This window comes from Nipponia nippon, unplaced genomic scaffold (assembly GCF_047370975.1).
Source record: "Nipponia nippon isolate SJK-2023a ecotype South Korea unplaced genomic scaffold, ASM4737097v1 scaffold_1, whole genome shotgun sequence".
In the NCBI taxonomy this organism is placed as follows: Eukaryota; Metazoa; Chordata; class Aves; order Pelecaniformes; family Threskiornithidae; genus Nipponia; species Nipponia nippon.
This window is the reverse complement of record NW_028262290.1, coordinates 29,733,990-29,758,780: the sequence shown is the minus strand read 5'-3', so window position 1 is coordinate 29,758,780 and position 24,791 is coordinate 29,733,990. Positions and strand designations below refer to the sequence as shown.

Below are 24,791 nucleotides of genomic sequence, written 5' to 3'. Positions count from 1 at the left end.
GAAGAGCATGAATACAAAACCTTGGAAGACCATCTGCTCCAGCCCTTTGGACTGAAGCTAGTCAACAGTCTACATGAAGATCATTCCTGACAGATGTTTGTCTAACCCATCCTAAAAACTTCCAGTGAAGGAGACTTCACAACTTCCATAGGAGAACACTTTCAGTGCTTTAACAGCCAAACAGAAGCCTTCTCTCATACTCAGTGAGATCATTTTTGGTAAAATTTAAGCTAATTTATATTTGTTCTTACCCCATTGGCCCTGGAGAACAATTTATAATCATCTTCTTTGCGATAACATTTTATAGCAATGTAAGGGAAAAAAATGTTTCCCATCTTACTAGGATCAAGTAGAAGGAAAAATTACCTCCCACATCATTGTCAGTTCTTGTGAATGCAACCCAGAGTAAGATTTGTCTGCTTAGCTACAGTGTGCGATTCTTTTACTCATACTTAGTCTGTGATCTACTGCAACTGCAGTTTTTTTCTAGTATCCTATAAGTAAAGGAAAACTCAAAGATCTTGCCATCCTCTGAAACACATCTTGCATTCTGGTAACATTGTTTCATTAATTAGCCAGTAAACAAAATTGTTAATCATTTAACTTTGTAGTCTAAGGAAAAAATAGAAACCACTGTAAGTATTCAGGGTATATACATGTCCTTAATCTTTCTTTCTAGAACAGACTTGCTCTTCTCTGTTAAGAATGGAGTTCCCTACTGTGCTGGAAATTACTCAGCATGAAGTGTTATGAAAATCAAAGGGTAAATTTTATTGTTACAAAATTTTTATTAAGGCTGAATGAATATTTGGATACTTGCAACTTATTTATTTAGAAAAGAAAATTAATTCATTCATACCAGAGGCATCAGCTTGTGTCTTCTTACTTTGGGTAAGCTTAAAGAAATTGTTCTAATATATAGTCCCACAGGAGATCATTAGTAACCTTCTCAAACAGAAACTTCTTAAAGAAAAAAAATATTTTAGACCTCCAGAGGTTTCAGGAAGAACACATTACTGCTTCCAGAATCTGCAGTGATACAGAATTAGTCACCATGAAGATATACATACTGTGATTTCCAAATGAATGCAAGAAAAACACAGTGTAACTAGTAAAACCACTGTGTTTAAAAATGTTACACTTAAAATAGATTTAAAATAACCATACAGTAATTCCTGAGAATCCCACACTATTTAGTCTTGTGATTAAGAAGTATTCTGGCCCTAGTAATATTTTCAATGTATGGAAGAATATTTAATGACTAAGAATTAATAATCACAAAGAGAAGAAATTATGGCAAAAGGTAAGTTACTATGTGATAGCTGTTAATCTTGGAACAACTATACTGATGCTGAAATTCTCATAAAGAACTATATCGTAGGTCACCTGACTAAAGATAGAGAATGAAGTCCACATCCTTCTTAAAGTGTAAATAATATTTACTCTTCTTTGTCTTTCTTTCTCTATACAATAAATATTCAATTGGAGTGAATCTGTAGCTTCAGTACATGAATTTCAATATTTTATAGAACTTGTTACACGTTCTTTAGTCTCCCATTTTTCTCAATTGCAGAGTGGTATTACAAAAACACAGCAGAAGAAATAAAATAAACCCAAGAATTAGAACGATAAAATAGGATTCAATTCATATGCAAAATAACATTTTTGGTAAAAGTTAAAATCAAAAGTTAGAAATGTCTCTATGGTAATCTAGAAAAGCTATGTAATCAAGAGGAAGACTGAAAGTGTATTGTCTGAAAATTGCCTGAATCACCTGTATTTTCTGGCAGGAGGCAGACAGAAACAGAGAGAACAAAATAAAAACTTATTGAAAAAACCACATGTTCTATATGTTTGAGTGTGTTTTCATGCTTTCTTAATAATTTTGCTCTCAACTCAATAAATAATGACTATCTACAAATAGGAGGAGCCTTAGGCAGTTAAAAGTATAATACATAGAAATCCTACTGTTATTGTTTTTATGGTTCTATATCCCAATGTTATTAACAGCCATGCTCTAGGGTTCATGAGGCCATCTTACAGCTAACCAATGAATGTGATGTATTTTACAATCAAACCCATTATTCAGTTAAAAATCAATAATAATTTCTCACTAACAGATGTTTTGTAAGATGCTTTAACATGGTTCAGTAGATCTTTCCTAGGTCATGTGTGCTGCAAGTCTAATAATGTACTGTAGGCTTTAAGAATGGGACTTATCTTCTGGCAGAATTTTGTTTTGTGTATCTGTATACATCACTATGATTTAATAAAAATCTCCTCGATATAACCCTGTTGCATTTCCCACTGCAATATAGTCTTGTTATAGCAATATCTTTTCACAGCAAGGAAACAACAGAATTGAAAATAAAGCTTAGGAAGACCTGAAAAATGTGTTGCTGTTGTGCGAAAAATGGGCTGTCCTCTGTGGCAGCTCAGCATAACACATGGAGCTGAACACTATCTGACTCACCATCTTTAATTTCTCAGACTAAAAATAATTTTTTTAAAAAAAGCTTCTGATAAACATGATCCAGGATGCAAATGAAAAGATAATTTATAGGAAAAAGTGAAAGGTTTATTAACTATGCAAGCGTCTGTTAATGAGGATTTGGTTCTTCGCATGTTGTTCCCCCACCAGCCTGCACTGCTCTTACCGCTGGCCATTTCAGTCCCTCCTGCTCTTGGCCCACCACCCCATATGGTCCCCTCCTGCCTTCCCTTAGCCCCCTCACCCTACTTACGCCATGCAAATCCTCCTACCTCCAGCCAGCTGCCTGCCAGGCTATGCAGTGAAGTGGCTCGGCATAGGGCTGGCAAGCAGGGAGAACCAAAGCAGTGGGACCCAGACCAGCTTCAGCTGCCTGGACCCAGCAGTTTGGGCGCTTGGATCTTCTGCTTTCCCCACTGCTTTCTCCTGCATCCCCCATAGCTGGTGGATCAGACGTCCTGGTCCCTCCAGGAGGCAAGTGGGGGGACAGCTTGGCTTTCCGCTAATGGCCAAATGTTAGAAAACAGGTTGTGTGAATGTTTGATACCTCCTGGTGTCCTAGAATGAAGTAAATGGGAGTGGGTGGAGAAGAGGTGTCTCTTTGAGATACCCGCTCCAATCCAAGTAATGGAGCTCTACCGTAGCCCTGGGAGGTACAGACGAGACACGGGAAAAGGTCAGATGGGCTGGGGCACCACCGCTCATCTGATGGGCAGACATGCTTCTGCATGCAAACATTGCCACCCTTAAATCTAGGCTCTATGTAGTTTTGCGACTTTTTTTCTGCCACATAACACACGCTAATAGAGACCTGCAGGTTCAATTTATGCTGGGGTGTTGTACAAGCAAAAGCAGATGAAAGCCTGGGAAATGAAGAAGTAATATCTCACTTGTTAAGAACTGGATGAAAAATAAGATGATAACAATGTCTACACTGCATTTCCTTAAGAGCTGTGACTGCAACCTTGGCCTGTCTAGAGTAAAGCAAATTCATTAATTTCAGCCTTTTACTTGTTTTACACCAGAAGAGAATCTGGACCCATAGCTCCTTCCCATAAAACACCCAATACAGTAATAAAATTAAAAGGTCTTTAGATTTGATAGATATGGAGGAATAAGTTTCATCTTTTTCATTTCACTACTCACACTGGGAGACCATGGCTCTGACTAGGTAGAGCATGATAATCTGTATACAAGTTATTTACGGTGCTATATTGATACTGAATAAAATAGTCAGAATCTGCATTAGGCATATATATCTGAATGCTCAAATAGTCATGTGTTTTGTATTCAGAAATTACATAGCCATGTGAGAGAGTGTGGACTGTAAAGGTGGTGCTAATAAAATAAGAAAATAACTCTTGGTCCTATTTCTTTCTTTGACAACCTGCTTTAATATTTTTATTCTTTAATCCAAAATAAACATTAACTTTTCCAATTATGTGGCCGTTTACTTCCATTTCAAATCCTGACAGATGGGGTTTGCTAAATACACACAAAGTAAGTCTGAAGATTGGTGAAGCGTCAGTACTGGTTAAGGTCCAGGCAAGAGGGGAAGGAAATACTGAATCTAATCCACAAGTATGAATTCAACGGTTGTGGCAGATAGACATTAGTATCTATATCCAGATGACTAGTTATATCTATATTCAGATGACAATGCCAATGATTGCACAGCAGGAAGGTAGAAATACAAGAATAGATGGCAGATGTGATCCCAAAATATGAGAAGGACTGTTGGGTCTCAGGCTGAGAACAGGAAGGGTTCACAGTTCTGGAACGAGAAGTGAACCCAGGGAAAAGGACTGGGCTATGTTGTGAAAGGTCTACATTACGTGACAGCAGCCACTTGCAATATCTGACAGACCAAATGATTTATGGAAGAACATTATATGTTATTATTTATATTGTAATAGTGTTTTACCTTTATGTAACTCCCTAATTCCCCAGCTGCTAAAGAAAAGCAAAGGCTCACCCATGCAAGTAAAAATAAAAATGTTACAAATCCTGAGTATCATTAGACATGATATTCAGCACACAGAACACTGAGCTTTAAGCAATTCTAATAAACAACAATATCTTCCCTGAAACTTGTGGGATGGTCTGAACTCTCTCAGCAGCTGATATGCTGTTGATATGCTGAGTAGTTGACTCACAAATAGCTTCCCTCAGATCACTCTGTAGCCCAAAGAGGGACTACATCTTATCAAAAATCCCAGTTTATGCCCATAGGACGTTTCTGATAAGAAGAATTTCTTCAGTTCTGCTCAGCTCATAGGGAAACTTTGAAACAAAGTAATATTCACTACATTCACATTTCAGTAAGAAATCTCCTTTTTGCACATTTCCAGTATATTATTTCAGAATTTCATTGCTGCTTTGAAAACAAAAGCTGACCAAGGAGCATGGCAGGAGAAAGGTTTAAAGATCAAAGCTTTACAGTTCCCTATAGAAACCTTTCTATTGCTGTTAAGAACATTAATTCCACAGGAATTTTTCATTTTCACCAGAGCCCGATTTTCCAAAACGTTTTTAGTCAAGAACTTTAACCATCTAGGAAATCCACTGCTGTTGCTGCTACCTAACAGTGTTATCAGAAATTGTTTATTTGCAAGCTGTCATTCTCAGTGACACTGGTATAATATATGGTTTTCATTTAATACTTGGCCTGTGTACACTGTATTCCTGTGGCATATTCCAAATCATGATAGAGGCACACACAGCACAGAATGCAGTAACGGGTTGTATAGGACTAGAAAGAAAAACACTTGGAAAGTTTTTATTAGGCTCTAACACTAATGAATCCTTGAGTTTTGCCAGCTATTGCTTCATAGAATCCTTGATCAGACACGTACACATGGATGGGCATGTCTTCATTACATTGCATTCAATTCTAAAAGAAATGGGGAGAGAGTGCAAGTTAATTTGTGTAGTGTGAGGACACACTATTTGTAAGTCTCAAGTGTTTTACATGAGGGCGTCCTATAAATGATAGATCAGAAGTGAAGTGATAGAAAGTGGAATAGCTTTCTGGCTGATTCCTCTTGGCTGTTCACAAGACTAATTCTGATTTCATATAGTGACATTTTCTAGAAAAAACCACAAATTTTCCTTCTGAAAGCCCTTTCTTTTCAAGTGTAAGTAACATTAATAAAGTCATCCTTTACTATATATGGAGGCAGCTTTCCATTGTAATTCAACCCATATCTGCCTATAGCTAATCAGAACAGCTACTGACTGCATGCATAATTTAGTGATGGATAGAATACCATTACACGCCAATATCATATGGGTGAGGATGTAAACATAAGGAGTCTGAGATACATATCCTACTGGAATTGTAACTAGACATCAATAAAAATAATCAGACACAGCACACAGGAAGAAGCAAATTCCTGGAGTATTTCCCATAGCTCCCTGGACAGGGAACAGTTAGCAGATATTATCCACCAAAGGTCAGGTGGGATGGAAACTGCCTTGGTTGATAAGCACAGCATTAGGATTCAGAAGGTAAAAATTTAATGTCCAGATCTTCCACTGATAAGCTGATATATGGAGGATAATTCAGGTAGTTATTTTATGTGCAGTTTTCTTCACGTGCAAACTTAGGACTGTACTAACTGTGGATAAAACACACTACTGGGTCACAGGCACAGCGATCCATGACTCTGTGCACACTCAGAGCACTCGAGAAAAGACAAGGAGTTGGAGGGTCTGTTACAACCATGCCGCTTTTCTCTTTAACCTGGGGGTGCTCTCAGGGAGAGTGTTGTACCATACATTTGAGGAAAGCTCTGGAAACTAAGTAGACTGGATTAAAATCTTCTTAAAACTCATCTTTTCTGCCCTCTCAGTACAGAACAGATGTAGTAAATTATTTTTCCCTTTCCCATTCCCGATGGACAATAGAAGTTATAACGACATGTTCATATCCACGGTAAAGCTTTAAAAAAATTCTACAGACGTTTGCACTTGTATATCTGCAAACTCTTTTGCAAATTGTCCGATTTATATCGTGAGCTGTAAAAAAGAGAGCAATTCTCTCACGCACTGCAATGCTGACTCATGCGCTGCAGGATTACCGAGGCATTGCTTCCCTGGAGGATTATTCAGTTACTCTGGGGAAACTGTAGCATATTTGTCCCTCCCTCTTCATGACCATTCATGAAAACACCTACTGAATACTTTGCTGCTGCAGGCAACCTCTCTGATCTGTGTTCTGGCAGGAAGATACTTCTCCTTTTCTGGTTTTATTTTTTGAGCTTCAGAAATGTAAATGGCCTGAGAAACCTAATGAGCTGTCTATCTGTCCAAAATCTAAAGAAAGACCATGACTGTTGCTTTCTGCTGCTTCAGACAAAAGGCTTCGGTAAAATAGTTACTGCAGATTGCTTTTCATTTCTTTTAGACCAATGCTGACTGTTGAGTTTCCAGTGTACAAGTTTCAGCAATAGGAAGACAACAGTGAGAACAGAAACTTGGCTGTTACAGGTGTATGTCAGATATTAAACAGATATAAATTAGGCTAGCACTATTAATTATCTTGGAATGAGTTTGCAGTAAGTGTTTGTTTATATTAAGGTTTTGCTCAGTGAACATGGAGAATTCAGACTTCCATTAATTGCAAAGTGATTTCTGAGGCTAATGATAATTAGTGTTCAAAGAGAAGTACAGACCATTTCATTTAAGAAAAATACAAGGAAAAAAGGATTGACTCCTAGAAATTGCTTCTGTTTAAGGCTATCAAAAGCCAGTCTTTGACACATGCTATAAAATGTTCACCACCCTTGTAGAATTAGATCTGCCTCCCCTCCCCTCCTGTCCCTGTTTTTATGGTTCGGACTTTTTTAAGTGCGCAACATCACAAGCATTCATACATGTGATTATATATGCGAATAAATATTCAGCAATGGTGTTGCTAATACATACAAAATAATTTACCTTCTTTAAATCCTGAAGGATCAGGAGCTGTCTTTGTAGCAGAAAGCTGACATTTAACTCCTCAGGTAAGCCAGATTTTCAGTGGTGCTTACAAGCATTTAAAAGGTACTTTAAAATAATGCTGACAGTTTTACAGAAAATATAAGAAAAATATTATTTCTTATGGAAAAAAAATATATTTTCTTTTGGCAACTGTTTCCTTGAACACATTAAGCTCAGTGTGATTTGAAAACTACACGAACATTAGACCCAAAGATTAATTCCAATACTCTGAGGAATCCTCTGTGCTCTTTTTTGTCCCTGCGCTATGCACAAATCCATCTAATTCCCACTCCCCCCGGCCCACACTCTCAGATAAGTACTACAGACATTTTCCTTTTTCCCTTCATGCTGGAAACCAGCCAGCCTTTTCCTCCCTGCCCAAAGACCTTGTCTGACATTCAGGCACCTTGGTTGTAAGCTGAGCTGCCTCCCTCCTTCGGTCCTCACCGGGTGCGGACTCCGACAGCTCCCCTAAGAATATTACAAAAACCGTACTGAAGATCCAGTTAGCCTTAGGCCCTAGTTCAGCCAAGCAGAGAGGCACAGGTTTAATTTTAACTGTGAATGCAATGAAATTGGTTATGTGCTTAAAGTTAATAGGTGTATTATTAAGTTCCACAAGGATCAGGCCTTAATGAACATGCCCTCACTAGCACATAATGTTGCACTTACAGGAAACTGAAAATCATTTTGAAACTTCAGTATTATTTTTATTCTACACAGTTCCAAATAAACCAACTTTCCCTTCTTTTTGCAATATAGTCATAGAAAATCTATCAACTTCTCCCATAGAATCATTTTTAAATCTCAATATTCCCCTGTAAATGTGTAAGTACTAGTAATTTTACCATGAAATTAAGGGCATAAATGAAAAATACCTTAACTATGACATAATTGTTGCACAAACCTTATTTTCATTGGGAGGTCATTTTTAATTTAAGACAATAATTTTCTGCATAACATTTACCAACAGTATCTAGACAGCTTTCTCCATTTCATTCTCAGGATGCTCAAAAAGGCCAGGGTTCTGCAGAGCAGAAAGTGAGGCGCTGCTATTCCAGATGCCAGCAGATCCCCTTCAGAAGACAATGAGATACTTATTCAAGATCGCAGACCACAATACTGAAGTCAATAGGCCTTTGTCATTCATATCAGCTGGAACTGTAAAGTATTTGCTGCTCTGAAGGATTTGCATCCTTCCTTATTCTTTAAGCTACATAATATGTCCAGGGCTCTGTCAAAAGAATTTACTATTTCTTCTTTAATCTGTTGTAGCATCTTAGAAGGCATGTAAGACAGGGTTTTTTTCTGTTATTTCTGGGATATTAAGAACTGCAGCATTATGGAAGCAAGCACATAAAGATTCACCAGGATTGTCCAAAATGAACTCTGGTCTTCCCTGCTGCTTTTTGCTTAGACTGTTTTTGCCCTATTCTTTCCCCTCAGTTCCCTCCCATTCCCATTGTTGCTATCCTTACGGCATGGTAAGTATTTCAGAAGATTACTTTACAATTGACCAGACTAGAAGGTCATCCTTGAACTCTTATAGCCTGTGAAGATTACAGAGAGGTTTTTTATGCATCAAATTAAAGAGGAAGACTGGCATTTTGATTTAAAAAGAGGCTACATTTTGACTGTTCTTCACACCACACTTAAATTCTGTCATATCTGTAATTTTCCCCTGCTGAATAAACCATGTGCTGGATGTCAGCTCAGAGTTCAGCTGAATCTAAACTTGACTGCATCCTGAATATTGAGTTTTTAATCTTTTGTCCCCCTCTAAAAGTTGTGCAGTGTCAGCTGTCTTTGTGCTGTGGTTCCTGGGTAAGGTCCTGGCTCTATGAAATCAACAGGGATTTTGCCACAGGATTCAGTGGGGCTAAGGTTTCACCCAAGCCGTTTTATTTGTACTCCTTCTGTTTTGTTCTGTACTAAATACACTCACTACAGCTTATAGATTTAGCTCTCAGATGAAATGCTTTAACTTCTTTGTCAGATAAAAATGAATAGATGCTTTTTAAGCTATACAGAGTGATGACTTTTAACTACTTGAAGAACAGCAAAGGACAAAGCAGGGGAAAATCTGGATTTCCTTATCTATTAAACTTTAATGCTAGACATCAGGTTTATTTTCCAGACAAAATTATGTTATCACTGTAGAATAAACAGAATACTTTTAGAACTGTAGAAAGTATAGGTATTGATTTTCTGAAGCATAGTATTATGCAGCTATTGCCTGACAAACTTTCTGGATATATCATCATGCAACAGTCTAGCCTTTGTTCAAAGCCTTACTTGTTCATTTTTCTGATGAAAATGTCAAATTTAGCACAAAACCAGCTCAGTTCCTGTGTAAGTTACTTTGCCTTGTCCTCTGTTTAGAAATTAAATCAAATCAACTTAAATTAAATTAAATTAAATTAAATTGTCTTGATTTGAGGGCTAAGGCATACACACTGCAAAGCTGCTGTTTCATTCTCAGACTGGACATTATCAGATTCTTGATCAAAGAACAAAATCATCTTAGCTTACCTGGAGCACAAGGCCTAACGTACCATGTAACAAGCAAAGCAAGCGTTCAGAAATGAGGCTTTCAGACAGGCTGCTCAAAAATGTGCAAGAATTGATGAAAATACAAAGCAGAGAACAGGGAGTCTACATTTGGGTTTTGGTAAAAAAAAAGAAAGACACATTCAAATTATCTCAGCTGGAGAGCTGGATGTTGGTGATGGTCCAACACCTCTTGGAAAACCTGTTTGAGAAGCAAGAACAGCATCACCTGCAGAGCAGGGGAGAGGAGGGACCCTCCACCCGTGCCTAGTGCAATGTGGGCTTTGCCAACATCCCCATTGTGAGAAGGGGTCCTTCTTGTGGCCTCTGCTTCTGTAGCTCACCCCTGTCAGACAAGGCTGGACAGTACTGACTGTTGATTCCCTTGGGAAAAGAAACTTTACCCACCTTCTGTACTTTAAAGTGGAGCCTGTAGAGTGCAGAAACAGCTGGTGACAGAGGAGTAAAGATTTCATTCAAGAAACGAAGACAGCAGGTGAGTATGTCTTGGACATCTGTAAGTGTCTTTATCATCTCACATTGTCATACGATATGTGCAGCACCATGGGAAGGGAACATGTCTTTCCTCTGTTGTAAACTAACCTATTTGTGTGTTTGCTGTTTTTTCTTCTCATTAGGCCTCATTTTAGAGAACAAGTTTTTGGTGTATTTTTTCCCTACAAGTAGGATCTTTTCCACCAGTCTTCCCTTGGTTTCACAGTTCAAGTAGATAATACAGTGGCATTAGCATTTTATCTGGTGACAGAAGAGATGTACCAATGCAACTGCCAGACAAAAGGCATTGGTGTATAGGCAGACACAAGTGAAAGATGTTAAAGCTATAAGAAGACAGAAAAAAAAAGGAGAACAGAAGAATTTACAGCATCATCTGTGCTACCCCACCTTTAGAAAAGCTGTAAAAACCTTATACTATACAAGTAATTGGGGTTTATTTTATTAGCTGTGCATATAGTACTTTTATGGCAGAGGTGTTGTGATAGTAACTCATGCATAATGCAAATTAAGTGTACGTATCCAGTATCTCTTATTGCATTCTTTTCCTCAGTATTTCCTAAACATTGACTTTGCCCCTTTTTTTTATTTCATGTTCTACAAATTGAAGGGTCTTGTATTTTACAGCATGTACACACACTGGCTGTGGTGAGACACACAGAGATTTATAACATGAAAACTGCATACTCAAATTCCTACCAGGTTTCTGAGTTTGTGCACTCAGTGTCTGAATTTGACACTTATGGGTATCAACTATGGATTATTAGGCTCTATTTTTAGCTACTTAAAAAGGTAGAAAGAGCTTAGAGGCAGAAGAAATGACCTTTCAACTCCCAGAAAAAATGTTCTGTAAAATAGCCATTTTTCATGCAACCTCAAAAAAAGCTGTCACTTTATTCTGCATTCTTATGCTACTGTCTTCATCCACTATGCTAGCACCTTTGAATAAATATCGCAACTGTAAGAGGCTGTGGGGTCCAGGTTTTGGGTTAAGGTCCAAGTCCTATCCTACAAGATATTTGTGATCTTTTCCCCATCTGCTCACTATGTTTTTTTCTCCAAGGATCTTCCACTTTTTGCAATCATTCCTCGTTGCTGGGTTTTCATATTGACCATGGGAGCACTCAGAAGCACATGAGACTGATGCTTCTCTTTCACAGCAGTTGTGGCCCTCTTCCTCCAGTCCTTCCCTTCTCTGTTAATACTTTTTATACGCACCTCCCCACACATATTTCCTGTGTGTATTTATCACTGGTTTTATTCTTGTGGGTATGTATGCAACCAATTGCAAAAATGTAGTTGACATTTTGGCCTCAAAGTGGACGGGTTTGTGGCCATTCTTATTTTCCTCTGCTGAAGAGATGTGAGGAAGTAGCTGAGAAAATTTTGTGTTCTGCTTTCACATCTTATATGCTTAAGGTCAGTGGGTTTGGCACTTCTAAGGGGTAGAACTGTTACATATAAACGTCACAGAGAGTGGGGGAGAGGTGCTCTTTATGAAATTGCGATAGAGTTAATGAAGGCCTTTGAAGATTAAGATGAAGGCCCTGAGTACAAGAACCACCCAACAAAAAAGCTTCGTTTCCTCTGGGTACGCGTTGGAAGGCTCATCCAAATCACCGGGAGTTGCCTCAAAGTCTTATAGTGATAACAATCCCATTTACATTAACCCTACAGATTTCTAATGAAAAAAAAATTCTAGCCCTGTTCTAATTGTTATTATGGGTGCTCTTAGGAAATCAGACTAAAAATACCAGCAGATAACATTACAGCACTAAAAGATAAAGTCTCCATTCAAAGCATGTTAAAATCAAAGTTGATTTTCATCAGTCCTGGTGGATATTTGGGGTTAATTCTCTATCACTGAGATGTTCCTGCTGACTTGACTATGGAGGAGCAAGAGTCACAGGCAGCACAGGAAGAGAAACATACAGGTACCTGTAGAACAGGTTAGTGGTCTCTACCAAAAGATTTCTGTACTCTCTACTTATGACTGTGCAGATGAAGAGTTAACTTGTATTGAAGTCCTATGTGTGATAAGCTCTATTCGCAAGAAGTCAGGACTTGCTGATTGAATAAATGCAATGCCAGTATTTTAATGGATTGGGTTATATTAAAATTAGAGTGCAATTAATGTACGTAGCTCACTTAACCCTAGGAACACTGAGGTCTGAAAAGAGGCTCAGAAATGTCTTAAATTCAGCTGAGACTAATGCCTCAAGTGTTTTATCACCAAGTGATTAATAGTTTCATGGCTATAAAAAATATTTCATAGGTATCTTTAGCAACCTGACACTACCAGGGTTTGGTATTACAATATTATGGAAACTTTTCTTTGCTGGTCAGCACTGTAGCACAAAATTTCTCATGTTAGTGTAATCACAACAGAGAATAATTCCTGGGAAAGTGGTTGGTTTGATTGTTGTTCCAGTCTATATTGTTTGTTCTGTCTAATAACCTATGACTGTATTCAGTAATGATTTGCTTCAATTTGGTGGAATCCCTGTAAACAAATTTCAGCTTAATTTTGTAACTGGAATTTGGTAAGCAACAAAGAAAATCCTTTTATGTTTCTTTCCTAGTGATACTCTGAACTGTACCATTTGGTGAACTGAGTACAGTAGCGGAATCCAGAAAACAGGATCCAGTCACCATAACATCTTGCCAGCAGCCAGATCCATGTTTTGCCAATGAACTCAAGGCAAGCTGCTTCACTGAAGACTATTTCCTAAGGGCTTCAGCTGATTAGTTTTAGATAATCCTTAGCTTAAACAAATACAATCTACACTTGAAGTGGTACAGCTGGAAGTTCATCCAAACTCCCAAATACCTTCCTCATCCCATGCTGGGGCAAGTCTAGTGGCCTGCAGCTCCTTCTGGGCTCTTTCTGATCTCAAACTCTGTCTCGGGGGAAAATGAAACAGCACCTGCTATCTATGCTAGGTAATTTGTTTATGGCACACACTTTCTAACCAGCTGGAAAATCACCATCTGTTTCATTGTTGGTGATGGAAAATGGTGTGTGTCACTTCAGCTGAAGATTTTCATTTTCTTCCTGATGCTAGAGAACTGTAGAACTTTCCTAACATCCAAGTGTTTGGTATCTTCCATTTTTTTCCAGTGCACAGGCAGGCAATAATCACAGATTCTTGGATCCAGGTGAAAGGAAACTCTTGTCTTTAATTTCCTCCACTGCAGCTGCCCTGTGCTGAAGGCATCTGCCATACCTAACGGCTCAGTTCTTGCTGTGGGATCACTATCAGTTTAGTGCAAACCCCACTGAAGTTTCTGCCAAACATTGCAGAGATCACACTTACTGTTCCTTAAAGTTTGACAGCCTGCCCCTTTCTGCTCCACTTCATCTCTGCTTAGCCTTTTGCAGGAAACCCAGGAGATTCATAGGGTTTTTGGCACTAGGGTGGAGTTCACCATGGTTGCTGACAGCCACACTTTGAGATTCAGATACCAGTATAGTAAAAGAAAGCATTCCCATCCTGCACACTGGTATCCTACCAAGCAGGGAAACAGTCCAGTGGCTATGGACAAATCAGAATAGAAACCCATTTTACACAGACCACCAAGGATCAGCTGTTCTTGGACTGAGCTAAAAGAGAGGGTTTTTTCACCCATTGAATAATGGCTGAGTGTAGTACTAGTTTCTCTGCTAAACTGGATACAGACTCTGCTCTCTGACATGCAAAGTGGTGGTAGAAAGCAGGCGAAAGGTTTTCTCAGCAGTGAGTTGCAGCCTGTCCACCTGTACAGGGTGGACCAAGGTGGCTCAGGATCCTATGTGGCGCTTCTGTGTGCCTGGAGTTAGAGGAGGGATTTTTGTCCCTTGGCCCTGATGCCATTCCAACAACAGCTAGTGTTATGACAGGACATTCATATTTCAGAACATTAGCTTGAAAGTAATATAGTCTAAATGTGTATTGGAGATCTGACTGCTGTATTTGCTGTTACTGTTACTCTACACTTCATTATAGGCTGCCACTAGCAAACCATAGTCATAATTGGTATTTTTTTTTTCTGAAATGTAGGCAGGAAGTTGTTAATATACAGCAAATGTGCTGTAAGCAAACTTAAGAAATGCAAGTAAAAATAAAAAGTCCAGCAGTTCAAAATGTAAGCATAGCGGAAAATGTAACAAATCAGACATTACCTGGGAAACCTTGGTAGGAATGTTTTTCCTGCAGATCCCATTCTCTATTCCCAGGAAAAGGGCAGGGAAGGTACAAGATGAAAAAGAAAAAAAACCCAACCAACCAACCAACCAACCAACCAACCACATTAAAAATGTAGACAGTTAACTAAGGTGAGACCAATGGATTTCTAAAAAAGAATTTTCATTTTTAATAGTCTTGAATGACTACCATGCTACAAAGACCACATCAAAAGAAAGACATCAGGCTTCCTTGGGAGATCAGACACACTTCTAGCTCTACAATGGGGGAAAGTTGCACAGACTCCTCAAAAACTGTCTTTTGGCACCCACTCCAGGGTTTTAAACGCATAAAACCAGCAGGGCAAATAATGAAACTAATGAGGCTTAGGACTCATACTGTTCACAATGCAAAAATGCCCAAAGCATAGTCAGTGATGGGAAGCTGCAACAAATTCACCATAGGGCCAAATTGCACATTTTTCATAGGGAGAATAATGTAATTAAACTCACTCACATGCAGGACATTATTCATATGCAATCTTTACACTCAGGCTAGAGGTCTACATATTCTACCATCAGTAGAAATGGTGATATGCAAGACTGATGCCCACATTTAGCTTGTGTTATGAGAACAGATTAGACAATTCTGGCTAAGGTTCATTTTTACTGCCAGAAGACTATGATCTACATTTATTAGAGTATAGAATTTCAGAAAAGGTTATTTTCCAGGAACATGGATAAAGGGAATTATACTGGAGTAAAAGAAGATGGAATTCAGCTTGCCATTTCCAGACATTCTGCAAAGCTTAGAACCACAGGAATCTACTCTCACACTATATCTCTTTATGTGTGTATTTCATGTATGGACACATATATCTATGTATGCATATATACACACGTACGTTATATATGTGCGTATAAATGTATGTATGCATACATGCATATATGTAAGTGTGTGTGCTTAAGGTAAGGGTAAGAGATGTTTCCTGAGCCATAGAAAAGTTGTAAAAATTGTGTTACGTAAACCGATGGCAAAAGCATTCACAACATGAGTCATATTTTGCACAGCTAGTACTTAGAAAGCCCGCACTGTTTTGGAGTCTTTTCTTGTTCTGGGGCTGGATCAGATTTCTACTTGACATAGCATTACACTTCCAGTGACTTTGACAGAGATATGGCATGAGCAGTTTAGTTGCTATCTGATGGAAGAGAGCTTGGAGCTGTGTAGGCCCTATTTTGAATGCTTTTTGGGCTAGGCTGGTGTAAAGAAGGACACTTGTCCATACACTGCCTAAATAACTCATCAGTATAAACAAGATTTGAAAGATACTGAAAGTCTCACGAAGCATCTGTAGGAAGCTGACAGTGTGAGGGAGTGTTTCACCCATTTAGCTATTGGAATCTCACATCTAAGCCAACCTCGTGCTCAAAGCAGGACTAAATCTGAAGTCAGACTATGTTGTTCAGGGCTGTGCCCAGTCATGACTTGAAAATCTCTGAGAGTGGAGCTTCCACAGCCTCTCTGAAAAAACTACTCCAGTGCTTCACAACACTCATAGGGATTTTTTTCTTTATATTCAACAAGAATTTATCTTGCTGCAGTCTGAGACCATTGCCTCTCCTCCTTTCCCTGTGCACCTCTGAGAAGAATCTGGCTCTCTTTTCTGTAACTCCCCATTAGTCACTGAAGACAACTAGATCTTCCCTTTAGCCTTGTCTTCTCCTGAACAAATCCAGGTCTCTTAATTTCTCCTTGTATGCATTTGTACCAGTTCTCTAATCTTAGTGAATCTGTGCTAACTGTCTGCAGTTTGTCCATCTCTTTGTTGTACTGGGGAGGCCAAAACTTTACACAGTTTTTGCAGTTTAACCTCACTGGTGTTGAAACACTAAAATTTAATCAACCACATAGATGATATAAAGGCAGAGTCAATTGCCATGTAAATCCAATATCAGGTTGAAGATGTAAGAGCTGTTAGCAGTTTCCAGTAGTGAGTCAGCATGATAAGTTTCTGAGAATCTAGTTAAGCAAGAAGTCTGAGATCGCACAAGAGAGGTCAACATCCAAATAATATAAAAGACAAATTTTTATAACAGAAACTCTTGCTTCTCTATTGACAGTATGTGCTAAGCTATTTTTATTCTTTGCAAGACAACTATTTCATACCTTGGTGATTTTCAACAAAGTGTTATTTAGAATTTAAATGTCAGCTTGACTGGGAAAAAATGATCTAGAAGTCACTAAAAGGAAAAGGCTGTGATGGCTTTTTTTTTTTCAGTCTTGCCTATAATTAAGATTCTCTTTTTAAAGTCTGTATAACTTGGTAGTATATGCAAAAGGCGCACAGGGGGCATGTAGATGATTTCAAGAGAGGAACTCAAATTTTATGCAACAACGTCTATTTTTTGGTGTTACTCCCTAGACAATTATCAAGGTACGAGAAATTTCATGTTGTGAACTTCCTTGATGTACTGCTAGTCTTTCAGTCACCGGCATAATAGGTACTATTATGACGTGGAAATATGCCAGTGCACTCACCCTTGATAAGCACATGGTAAGTTGACCTAAAATACAGTTGCTATGCAAAGTGACGATTTACCTTTTCAAGTAGTGATCCTTGTCTCAAATACAGCCACAAATGTTGATACAATCTTTACAAAAATAACTGTCTCCCATAACTTCAAAAGGACAAGTCAACCATTTAATTAAAAAAAAAAAAAAAGTGATTCCAACACCTGCTCAGCATTCCACTCTTATCCAGTTCTGACTAAGGCAATGATGACATTGATTTTGGTTTGACTGTTAGATAGGACACTATCACTACTAAGCCTGCCTTAAAACACACACGTGTTCTGCAATGTTGCTTTGGACTATTTTGCAGTGCAGTATCAACACAAAACTCAGCTACTCACTTATGAAATTGTATTTGTGAGGTTCTGTACCCTGAGAGACAGACTGGCTAGCTAATAACCAATGTAGTTAATGGGGGCAAGGACCCTCCTGCTTTCTAGCATGACTATTCTCAGGAACACAGCTGCAATCTCCATGCTCTCCGGAGAGAAAAAGTCACCCCAGGGGAGAAAGATAAGTGATAGGACTGCAGCACCTCTTTGAGGTTTGTTTTTTCCTGCCCTGTTCCAGGAGATTATGGTCACAGGAAATGGAGCAGTCTCTGCAGTCAGAAAGATATGGAGACACCATTATGACTGGCTTGCAATGGGAAGAACTCCTGATATACAGAGGTCAGCTGTAGCCGGATCCTTCTAACCTCCTCATTTTTGTAATAGTCCTAAATAGAAGGGCATGTCAGTCACTGATACCATCCCCTCTCTGTCACAATAAAAAATGAAGTAAACATGAGAAAGAAATAATCCTTGGCATGTTTGCAATATATTTTGAAAGGTCCTATAAGGTTAAGAACATTATCTGGAAAGCCAGCTGCGCCTGTTCTCGATAAGTCCCTTACTGAAATGGAGGACAGGTTGAACCTCGTTGCACTGACGTTTTGAACTTTATCTTCTGGTTCTTATCTCTTCTGCCACGCAAAATATGTACATGAGAACCCTAATTTCTGCACGTTAGCAGCAAAAAGATTAAAAGAAGAAACATGTCTTTCATTCAGCTATTCTCTACAAGCAGAAGACCTGAATGCTAATGAATGAGTACAGCCCAGAATGTCAGAGAAGAATATCAATAGAGCACATGCACCTTCCTTCAACAGAATTAAAGACCTTGTTGCTGCTGCATCTTTCTCCGTGTACACAGTGCAGAATGTCTTCTGTATCAGTTAATACTACATGTCCAGTAGTAACAGGTTGCTGCTCTTATTACTGCTGCTGTGTCTAGCAACCCAAGTAATGAGTGAGGTTATATCATGGTAGGCACTTCATACAGACAGGGAATTGTCTGCCTTAGAAAACTTACACTCTGTACCAACCAAACAGGTTAATGAAGGCGAGAGGGTAAACAATACACAAGGAATTGAAGACCTGTACGAAAGGCTGGATGAAGTTGTCTCTTCTTGCAGGGTCATGACCCTGCTGGAAAGATCTCTTCTCCCCTGCTTCAACCTGCACTTTGTTACCAAACGGTGAATTCAGGCAGGGGCCCGTCATTTCCAAAGGGCATCTGGAGCTCACAGTGACAAAGAGCACAAATCTATCAGTTCACCAGGCATGCTGCCCTGGCCTCTTCCCTCACAGCCACAGGCTGTTAGCAAGCCCACGTACTGATCGGTGTTTGTGGAGCTCAGCTTTGGCTACAAGAGCAAACAGAAGCTGGCATGTTTGTGTATACCCCTCACACTTGTACCTGATGTGTCCGACTTGTCTTTCTTATCAGCTGAATAATAAAGTTAGTAGGATAATTGATTTTTCTTTTAATAATGAATGCAAGTGAAATAAACATATGGTCATGTTTTTATTTAATGTTAATTGTTAAGTATTTAGGATCATTATGCCCTTTGCTTACTTCACACAGCAGCAGTTTGATGCAATACAGACATGAAATAATCTAGATTTGTGGAAAAATAGAAATGTTATTCAGAACACATACACTGGGATCAGTGAAACTTGCAGCTGAACAGGAAATGTAATGTCTAATTTCTAGTGCATAACATGAGGCATAACATTATGTTAAGGACTGTAAGAGTCCATTACAGTCAGAGCATGACAGAACTTCTAATGTTATGCTTTAAGCAAGAAAGCCACAATTTCCAAAGCTCTTCAAATGTTCCACAGCTTAAAACTACCTTAGGTACCAGAAACACAACATTTTATGAAGTATCAGTGGAAGAAGGCATTTTCTGTTTCACAATGGCATTGATAAAGCCACTAGCCTGACAGACGAAAGCATTACCATTATTAGAAATAATACTGTACATAACATCATACAGAATTCAAAATACTCAACCACATGTTAAAAACAAAAGCCTCCTTATGCTGACAAATCTACTATCAAAAGAGTCAAGTGGGATAAGTTCAGTATATCACCACTGAGAGAAATGATGGTATACATGGCATTATTGACAAATGCAATGTTTTGGGAAAGCATTTGGCATTACAAAGCTTTTAAAGATCATATCGTATTTAGTGGAAGTGAATATTTTATGCTGATAGATATTTTGTTTCTTTTAGAGACAGGCAAATATTTAGAGACTCTCTATTATTTGGAGGGAGGATATCCTCTTAACCAGATACCTTAGTATTTATAAACAAAAATATTAAGAAAATGTAATTTCTGCGGGAAATGTTCATGCTCCAATGTCAATACTAAAATCTTCACTGTTAAAAGGCAGTCAGATACAGGTTTTTGGTTGCAGCCTATTGTAAAGGTTTGGTTGCATAAATTGCATGAAGCCTTTGTTACTGATATCACTGTCATTAAAATCCAATGAAGTCCCACCTCTTCAAAAATGTGCATTTTTAAAATTCTTATGAATTTTATCAACATGAAAGAATGAATATTTTACACTGTTATGTTTGCAGTCAGCTCTTAGTTACAGGATTGGGTTTTTTTTCTGGTAGTTAAGAAATTTCCTTAGCAAGTTTAGAGGCACAATGGAAGTGATGGAAATCATCGTGTTAATGAAACTCAGGTTTAATAATTAAATCCTGGTAACTAGAGGGGAAGGTATATTTTTAAAAAATTCCTTCAAGGCCTGTGGTTATGTAATTGCTGTGCAGTCTAAACCTATTACAAATCCTCTGAAGTTGGCTCTTCAAAATTTTTACTCTACATTGCATAAAAATTTGTGCACCGTGAAGCACAGGGGTACATACTACCCTCACGCTAGTGGTAGCGCTGAACATACTGATGCTCCGCAGGGCTTCTTCATGTTTCTCCCTCACACTGCAACAAGTTACTGCTGCCTTACACGGAAACCTTTGCCTTGGCATGCTTCACTCAATGGCAAATTGCCTTCGTACAGGCAGCTGTGGGATGGCATTTCTTTACATTTCAGGTCAAGTAGCACTTATCTGTGCACAAAGGGCTGGGCTGGTAGTATTGAACAGAGGAAAAAGAAAGAAGGGGTCATTTGTTAATTCTACAAGCTTTTTCTATAACCAAATAAATTACTGCATGCGAACGACTTCACAGCTCTGAGCACATGTGGTGCTACATTAGATAGCTTCATATTATCCATTCTGCTGGATCAATAACACTGAACAGTGGGTGGCCTGTCACATTGTTTATTCCTTCTTTTGGTCAGGTCAGTTAGTTTGGCAAGCATTTGAATTATATTTAATTAAAGTCAGCTTAACAACAACGAATTTTCCTCGTACCTTTTACCATCAGCAAAATTTTCCATTTGCTAAAAAGGGTTCTTGGTTGGGAAAAAGCCAATATTCTTTAACTTACATTATGCCCTGAGGAAACACCTTACACAGAAACTGCAGCCATGTTGCTCAGTAGGCTTGATTTCATGACTTCTTGAATGTTGAGTAATTACAGAGGATCATTAATACCTTCAGCTGCATTATTGTAGTTGCTTATATATTAGGCAGTTTTCATTTGCAGACCCTGGTGTAGAGGACTGGAGCTTAAGAACAGAATTGTAACAAAGCATATGTTATGTATAATGTATAATGTATAAATGTAGATGTGCCCTTCCTCCTCCACTCTGCTCTATGTGAGTATCCAGTGCAAAATAACAGAAGCTCCACTCTTACTTGGGTGCAAGCTCAGGGAAAAATATATATAAAGTGTTCTAAATTTGCAAGTCTTGCTCCTATCAGTGGGGGAATTAAGTAAAAAAGCAAGTGTTTTTGAAAATGCCAGGAGAAAGTAAAATTACAGAGGTATTTAAGATACTGGATTTAATAATTCTCTTAGAAGGAATGACCTGCTTGAACCTTGGGATGGAATGTGTGCATGTACGCACATGCGTGTGCATATGCTACCTCTAGTGTGGGCTATAGAGATATAAAGCATATTTAACACCTTATTTCACAAACTTTACATTATTTTGTGAGACTATTGCTCATCTGTTCCTTCTGATGGGTTAAGTTACCTCTGTGCCACTGCACATCTATGATAACACAGTCTACTGGGGCTAGTCTGTATAATTTTATCATAGTGAGGCCAAAAAACCTATCCTGCCCTAACACACAAATATTTTATTTATAGGCCAGTAGGACAGAAGCCTTCCCATTCCTTATCTTTTATAACACTCCACATAATGTGATATCAGGTGGTGGACAAAAAGAAGTTAATTTCAGCTCCATGGACAACCTGTGGTATGACCGCTTAAATATAAAAGCAGAGCAGACATGAACAGTGGGATGCTGTAAGAGGGGAACAAACTGTCCTGCTAACATCTCTGAAGCAGCTTTCTCTCTCTTGAGACAGAATAAGTTATCACTTTAGTTACTGCTATTTCATCAGGCAGTAACGTGCAGTACAAATGACCTGAAACATACATCCTTACAAAAATCTAAGGTGTCCTTATAGTGAGGCAAAGAAAAAGTATCAGGGTCATAATTTCCACATTTCTGCATGGCTTTTATTGAATTCTAAGCAGCAAATGTAGCTGAGCCAAATAGCCAGAAATTAATTTTAATTTTACACCGTGCTATCCTAACCTACTGGTTATGCTACCAAAATGTATAGACTCATTTCCACTCCATGGAGCACTGAGAGCTGTAGACAGCTGGTGGCAGAGAGAGGGTGCTTTGGCCTATAGTGCTCCTCACCCCTGCCTTGCAGGGAAAACCCAGGATTGCTCCCATATTGCCCCAAAACTCAGCATCTGCTAAGAAAAGGAGGTCAAGAAGATACCCTAATACTTGCTCTAGTCCATGCTGAAGCAAAATGAAAAACCCTATTGACTTCACTTGATTTTTGACTCAGACCCTCCTGTAGACAGCCCATAGTAAGTGTCTTGAGACTGTTTAGTTGTTTTTGCCAGCTGAACCACTCTGGTATTTCTTGTGTAGCACCTGTATACGTGCCTGAATGAAAAGGGGTGGTCTGAGCCTCCCAGATGTACCACCTTATAATTCCTATCTTTGTCCCAGAGGCAAGAGCTTAATTACAGCTGGGTAGCGGAGACCTCACACAGATCGTGCTCTCTTGTACTAGACATGGGATTATATCCTAGAAATTAAAAAAAAAAAACAAACACAAAAACAAACAACCCAGAAGCCAGTAAAAATATAATTAAGAACTGACACATTCATTCTTGCTGTGTTTCAACATGAAATGGCGTAGTTTTTGGTTTGGATAAGGCATCCATGTCAGAGTGTTAGCTAAATCATGTCCTTGCCTGCTTAAATGAAAGAAACAAAAAAAATCCTTTTTTAAAGGCTTTTGACCTTGTTTTTTTGGCAAATGGTATTAATGTTGCCTGAATCAATATTCTGTCTCCATGCATAGCCATTGCACACACTTCACAAAGATTCAGCATTAATATTTCTAGAAGCTCTAACAGCCTGTCTCAAGACTTTAGAAGTGACAGATAAAAGGAAAGTTTTCAAGGTTGTTTACGGTTTTGCAGGGCTCAGTTCTTTTATGCTATGCATTTTTTATTTATCTAAAACATGCTTGACTGCCACAGAAAAAGCGATGACTGAGAACTATATTTTTGCACTCAGGTTTCATGGTTATTCATAGTTTGTAAGTCATCACTGTGAGTTCAGCTGCACATTTGCTCTCCCACCACTTTGCATCACTGATATTTTACTGGGGATCTTTGTGAAAGTCCTCAGGCTCAGAGATAGCATCACATTCCTGGAGAATTTGTTTCCTATAGTCTCAAACTATAAGGTCACCTCAGGCTATAGGGTCACACACTGTTTGTGCAGATCACAGTGTACCAGCAGTAGCAGCTGCTCCGGTAGTGTAAAAAATGTAGTCCAGCAAACAAAAAATGTCAGTCACTGGTGTATGTGATTAGCACCAATTCACGTGCAAATGGAGAGAGCAGATAAAGGACCCAGAGGACATCCCCGAAGAAGAACCACCAAGCAGAGAAGCATGTATAAGAAGGAGGGAAATTGTCTTTCATATACCTGCCAATAATGGTAGGTACTCAATGAAATAAAATATCCTGGGAAGTGATGAAACCACACAGTTTAATGTTGCTGGAGCAAACAAGCTACTCTGAGAAATGAGTGTTTCTCATTCAAAGTTTAAAAGTTTCTCTTTTAAATGGATTCATCTTTTAAACAATGAACAGACAAGACCAGTGTGCTGAGCTCTTATATAAAAATACAATATTTTAATTTGCCCATTTTCTGTCTTTACAGTATCAAAAGTGATATCCATTTTTGCTTGTATTTGTTCTTCAGCAGTTTATTACTCAACACCACAAATGAGTCATTTCTGTTCAGACTACATTACAGAAAACAGCAAAGAACAAAAGATAAAATTTCCATGCAAGGGGACCAAGAGAATGTGTTCTGCACAGCAAAGGAGCTGCTGTTTCTGCACCTAAAATTTCATCATAGGCATTAAAATGTCACCGTAAAGGCTGTCTAAACCATTCACTAGCAGAACAGAGCAGTGCACCCAACAGATCCATGGCTCCCTGGCTGGAACAGGCAGAGATGAGGTATACACAGAAAGCGAGATGTCTCTGGCAATATGTTACTAGACTGAGATCACTTTCCTACAGGAATCCAAACTGGACCAGTATGTTCTTCTGCCACACACTTCAAACCAAGTCCTACAGCAGCCCTTATTTGTAAGGCATTAAGAATTGCAACGTGTAGTCCAAAAAAACACAGAGTTAAATATAAATACAGATATAACTGCTGTGAGGTGTGTACAGCTCAGCAAGGCAAACTCTTAAAAGCAAGCCTAAACATCATGGGCCTGCCAGGCATTCAAGCCTAGCACAGGAGCACTGTCCTTAGGATGAACACCCTTGCAGAAAGCCTGATGCTCCGGTGTCCCAGGCAGTTAAGGCTATGTGTGAGTTTAAAGCCAGGCTGGACAATAGCAGTTTGCATTCCCTGAATACCTCAAGACAAAGTTCAATCCAGTGATAAGTTAGCCCTGCAGTCCCAGAAATTCAACAGTGTAGCGCATACAACATGAAACACCACAACTTCATAATCATGTATGACAAGGTGCAGTATTTGATT

At 38.7% G+C, this 24,791-nt stretch overlaps 1 protein-coding gene across 15 annotated transcripts in view; it reads right to left on the bottom strand.

Annotated features, from left to right (window-relative positions):
• Window positions 1–24,791, bottom strand: part of LOC148057281 (uncharacterized) — a 195,472-nt gene that overhangs the window by 41,448 nt on the left and 129,233 nt on the right. For 5 of the 15 annotated variants that reach the window (XR_015703144.1, XR_015703143.1, XR_015703145.1 and 2 more), the window contains exon 1: window positions 7,881–7,951. The exons of 2 other annotated variants lie outside the window; for them this stretch is intronic. The gene's annotated coding sequence lies outside the window, so the exon portion shown is untranslated. Of the gene's footprint in view, window positions 1–7,432; window positions 7,554–7,880; window positions 7,952–8,441; window positions 8,488–10,432; window positions 10,980–14,699; window positions 14,714–17,302; window positions 17,971–24,791 lie in introns of those variants that run through there. 8 more of the 15 variants (XM_087750423.1, XM_087750457.1, XM_087750449.1 and 5 more) reach the window with 8 other exon arrangements.